The sequence below is a fragment of the Pyxicephalus adspersus genome, chromosome W (assembly GCF_032062135.1).
Source record: "Pyxicephalus adspersus chromosome W, UCB_Pads_2.0, whole genome shotgun sequence".
NCBI lineage: Eukaryota > Metazoa > Chordata > Amphibia > Anura > Pyxicephalidae > Pyxicephalus > Pyxicephalus adspersus.
In genome coordinates this window covers 4,619,705-4,625,871 of record NC_092870.1, presented here as the reverse complement: position 1 = coordinate 4,625,871, position 6,167 = coordinate 4,619,705, and positions in this window count along the sequence as shown.

Sequence of the window (6,167 nt, the reverse complement as noted above, 5' to 3'; positions counted from 1 at the left end):
TCATAAACACTCCCATTATGTTGCTAAGAAGTTGCAGTCATACACCACAAAGTCCCTTTGCATAGGTGTGGTAGTCAGTAGTAACAATGTCTCCTAACTAAAAAGCAATAAACTAACCTGAGAGCACAACCCTTAGCAACCTTTGCAACAAACTCTAGTGTTACACTGCATTCACAGAACACTTACTATAACAAGAACTACCACTTTGCTTTGTCTTTTAACAGCTGACAAAGGATATGGGCAGATTCTATCACAACAAGGCTGCATAAAAGCCGGGGGGTTGTGGAGTACACCATCGGGCTGCTAAAAGCACGTTTTCTGTGCTTGCCATGGCCCGGTGGTGAATTCCTGTATGCACCCTGGAAAGCTGCCCGAGTCATCATGGCATGCTGCGTCCTGCACAACCTGTGCCTGCACCATGGTGATAACCTGGGACATTCCAGAGGAACTCGAGCCAGAGGTGCACCAACATCTCCAGCTCCCAAAGCACAGCAGAGGGACGTTGAGTCAGGGATAAACTGATTGCAAACAACTTTACGTGTTAGTATTTACATATTTGGGCACATCATGTTTGGGTTGAAAACAAACCTGGGAGTCTAAGTCCTAGCAAGCACACGTTAATCCTTTGTGAAATTAAATAGCATTGCCTTTAAGTGACACTTTCCAAAAATACTTTGCCAAACTAGGGCAGAGTGCAATTTAGTGCAGATTTTGGTCAAGCATTGCTTATGCAGCCAGAAAAGCCAGAAAAATACAATCCAGCACCATTCTAGTTGCCAACAAGACACGATTTAACAGAACATTTTTCTATATTATTTATGTCCTATTATCCAGGACATGGATACTATTGCTTCTGGTTAAAAGGAGGAATCCACCTTTATGTGCTTCCACTACCAAGCTGATGTGACGAAGTCAATATATAGTGGACCAAGGTCTAAAATGGCATTCAAACCTGCATAAACACCCTGGAAAGCGGTCAAGCAAAAAAAAATATGTTTTGTAAATTTGTCCCTGGAAGTTTTCTATACTAATACTATTTGAATCATGTAAAGACCTAAATAATGCATACAATACAGTATTAAGGAGTGCTTGATCCTGCTTGTGAGCTTGTCAATTTGGTTTGATGTTGTGCTTGGCAACCTGGACCTCCTTCCATCACCATCAGGTGTGTTAGAATGAGTATGCAACTCAGCTGGACAACTAATTTGATAATTAGTATATATACAGCTTGATATGAATTAGTTTGCAGTGTTGCAACCAAAGAAAAAAAAAAAAAGTATCAAAACAGGTGCAACAATTCAAAGTATAAATGAAGCCTACTGATTCTGTACGTTTGCCCTCTGACAAAGAAGTGACTAGTTTAGAATTGTAATGGTAGGTTTTTTGTAGCTGTGAGAGACAGAACAACAAAAAGAACCCTCAAAAACCCAGTGCTCAAAAGTCAGAGCTTGATGTGCATTGTAATAAGTGAAATAAATATTTGATCTATCAACCAGCAAGATTTCAGGCTCCCTGGTGTCTTCCCACTATGCAGATAACAAGCGGAGATTAGGAGCATCTTCTGTAAGGGAGTGCTCCTAACCCAAGCTTGTTACAGTACCTGTATAAAAGACACCTATCCACAGAAGCATTCAATCAGATTCCAAACTAGCCACCATGCCCAAGACCAAAAAGCTGTCCAAGGATGTAAGGGACAAGATTGTAGACCTACACAAGGCTGGACTGGGCTACAAGACTATCACCAACCAGCTTGGTGAGAAGGTGACAACAGTTGACGCGATAATTTGCAAATAGAAGAAACACAACAATCTCCCTCAGTCTGGGGCTCCTCGCAAGATCTCCGCTCGTGGAGTTGCAATGATCATGAGAACGGTGACGAAGCTACCCAGAACTACACGGGGGGAACTTGTCAATGATCTCAGGGAAGCTGGGACCATAGTCACCAAGAAAACAATTGCCAACACTGCACCATGAAGGCCTGAAATCTTGCATAGCCCGCAGGGTCCCCCTGCTCAAGATAGCACATGTACAGGCCCGTCTGCAGTTTTCCAATGAACATCTGAATGATCCAGAGGAGAACTGGGTGAAAGTGTTGTGGTCAGATGAGACCAAAATTGAGCATCATCTCAACTCACCGTGTTTGGAGGAGTCGAAATGCTGCCTATGACCCCAAGAACACCATCCCCACCATCAAAAACATGGAGGTGGACACATGCTTTCAGGGTGTTTTCCTGCTAAAGGGGACAGGACATCTTCACTGCATCAAAGTGACAATGGACAGGGCCATGTACTGTCAAATCTTGGGTGAGCACCTCCTTCCCTCAGCCAGGGCATTGAAAATGTGTTATGGATTGGTATTCCAGCATGACAATGACCCAAAACACACGGCCAAGGCAACAAAAGGAGTGGCTCAAGAATAAGCACATGAAGGTCCTGGAGTGACCTAGCCAGTCTCCAGACCTTAATCCCATAGAAAATCTGTGGAGGGAGCTTCAGGTTCGAGTTGACAAACATCCTTGAAACCTTACTGACTTGGATAGGATCTGCAAAGAGGTGTGGGCCAAAATCACTCCTGAGATATGTGCAAACCTGGTGGCCAACTATAAGAAACTTCTACAATGGAAATCTAAGTGGGTTGTCCACTTGAGCACCAGGCTGCATGTTGTGACATGGTCTTAGCGGGGGGCCAAGCGGCCCACTGACTTGTCGGTGGGGCCCGAAGTCTGCAGGGCGGATGGGGTTATTTTTCCCCACCTGCCAATTAGACACTTTGTCCCCATTTGATCCACTGTGTTCTATTGGGGATCATTGAGCCGCCGATTATTTTTATATGGGCAGGTCAATAAGTCAGGGAACTCAAAGGGCAGAAGTGATTCTTCTAGGCTTATGGCGCATGCATGCTAGTTTATATACTTCCACCCTACTAACCAGTGGGTGGAAGTAAACATTGCGGTCCACGACGCATGCGTGGGTGCATTTATAGGGAAGGATATCCATATCCTATCCCTTTCACTTTGACAGACCCGGCACCTCCTGTACTGTGCGACTCTGCAGTGAAGTTTGACCAATATCATTTAGGGAAGCCATTAATCAATATTATAATATCCTTTTCTCTTTTTTTTTTTTTTTTTTTTTGAACAACAAGGAATAGCATTTATGATTAGCAAGTTTTATCCACCAACTTATATCCACCTACTATCAACTGCACCAGAATATTGCTTTAATATATCACCTCACCAAGATAATCAATTTTTGAGCCTCTCCCCCTGAATATTGATGGACATCTGATCTTCCTACTTATTCACCTTTTAGGTCCATTCTTTTGACTCCTCTTTGCCTCTTCTGGCACATAATCAGATTAAATCAACTAAGTAACCTTATATATAATTACAAATATATCACATGATGCTACTCCGTATAGCTTGAAAAAGATGTATATATAAATATAATTGTGTGTATGATATTTTAGATGCACATAGATTATATACCTTAGAATGTTTTATGTATTATCCGTTTACTGTATGAACACTATATCTTAAAAAGCTCATGCTGTTACGATCATCTTACGTCTGTAGGAAAATTTTACCTCAATCACTTTTATTTTGTTTACATTGTTAACAACAATGCATTTTGCTGCATATTTCTATCACGCAGTGCATCATTAATGATCTCTATAAATCCCTTGAGGAAGCCATTCAGGCGAAACGGGTCAGGACGAGAGACATTTAGGTTCTATCTCAATTAATCTTTTATTGCTTTAGGCCAGAAAAGTATACCTGTCTAGCAAGTCTGGTCTAAATACACCCATGCTGTAATGGGTAAAGACCTATTGAATGTCTGTTTAATCCATGTAAGTTTGGTCTGAATATACCCATGCTTGTGAATGGGCCAAGATCTACTTAATTTTGTAAATTTTAATAATTGTTATACTGTGACAATAATTACAACAAAGGCACATTACAAAAAAAACCCAGCTTTCTCTTTTCTTTTTTACTCATTAGTAGTTTATACTTGGGGTGGCAAACCACAAATCTATCCAATTTTAAAGTTAATTCCTTTTTTCCTGAACACACACACAACCACATTTACCTGTTATTCCTGTGAATAACACTTTTATATCCCGGAGTGTCTAAGCCCAGTACTCATAGTAGGCATGGTTGTCACTACAAATATGTCTAACTTTGTTCACCTCCATCACTTGGAGGAATAGGGAGATTACAGAAAATAGAAACTTTTTTTCTTTCTGTTCAGTTCACAGGAACACCGCATTTTTAGCAAGATTACCAGGTATTTTCTGCACATTTTAAACAAGTAAAACTAATTCAGACATTTGATCTAAGGACTGGTGAACTGAAATACATCACATTTATTCAATTTAATGTAGTTATAATAAAAATGTACCATATTTTTTGCCGTATAAGACGCACTTTCTTCAATCTTTTTTTTCTAAATTTTCCTCCTTTAAAATTGGGTGCGTCTTATATTCCGGAGCGTCTTATACGGCGAAAAATACGGTAATAAAAAGGTTATAAAGAAAATATGGACTATATGACCATCACTATGCAGTTCCTATTTATACAAAATGGCTCAAGCTAGCCACAAAACAGCTGTTTAACTTCTAACACAGTAACAAGGCATTTATGGTTTAATGTCTTCTGAACATTACTACTTGTAATGAGAAGTTCATCCTTTGTGTATGTGGAGAATAAGTCATCTGCTTAAGTTATACCTGAATATCATCTCATCATTAGGTGTACAGTGGGAACTCCATGACAGCAACAGAAATGTGGGACACATTATGTTGTGAAAAATTATAACAAAGCAAACTCCTAACTAGTGGTAAATGTCTAATAGGAATATGTGGCAGAGACTATACTGTCCACTTGCCACTGACTTGCCCTGTGCAAATACACAATGCAGAGCCAACACAAAACCCAGTTACTTACTGTACTTAAAAGTTGATTCCATGCAACAAAATAATATAAAATATCACACAGCACAAATCACGGTACAAAAGAATTGCAAAATACTGCTATATAACCGCTTCAGTGGAATTTAATGTTTTTTTGCAGTGCACATTTTACAAAATACTACAAAAACGCCAAGTGCCTGTACCAAGATTCCTACTTAGGAACATAAAGCTGATAAAGTGTACCCATCACCTGGAAGCTGTAAGGGCTGACATTTTCTGGGATGAACCATTGCTCAAAAGGAATAGACTTGCCTACATTAAAAAAAAAAAAAAAAAAAAATAATGTAAAAAAGTACAAAGCAGCCAACAAATCACGATGAAATCATATTGGCTTCTAGTGGCTACCTCACTTTGCACAAACGTTCTGCTTCACTTTCAACTAGATGCTTTATGCCACAATGAAGTTGCATGTCATGGTCAGAAAGGGTTCACCCACAATATGGCTGCTTCCACAGTATGAAGGAGATGGGTCCACTTAAATATAAGGCAAGTTATGTAATGTATGCACAGGTTACCTGTACATAATCTGAGCCATTTATATATATATTTATATAATAAAATTTAAAAAGGTCTTTTTTTAAACTACATTGGCAAGTCATTAAGGAGTTATTTACCCTCCTCACTGCAGCCTAGTCCTGCAACTCATTGTACTTTAGGGAGAGAGCTGCAGGGACAATGGCAGGGAAGTGGCTTCCACACCATGGACTACAACAAAGTGACACATAGTGTCACAAACATAGCAGTGAAAATGCATTACCGTAACTATTCTACACTTTTTTTTGCCTGTGTATACTTTTTTTATTCAGGAGAAATATATACATTTACATACACAATGTCCTCAGTTTTTTTTTATACAATCAAGAAAAAGGATACAATTTGTATCAACAACCAAAAGGTCAATTCTGGCTTTGCGAGATGGGCATTTCGGCTGCCCCAGGCCAATCCTGGATAAAACTGGTCAAGCATGCTCCAACTTTTATTATCACTTTCATTGCGGTTTTAAAGAAAAGAACAACAAAATTGGAAGCCTGGAACATAAACTAATAAAACTCAGACTGATAGTCTACCTTCTCTCTGGTAATGAAGTTTAGGCTGTAACTGGGCTTTTGGGTCATATTTATCATACACCAAGTTCAGATCAATGTTTTCCAGAGAATGGGAAGAAAGAAAAGCCAGGGTATTTGTTTAATGTGGT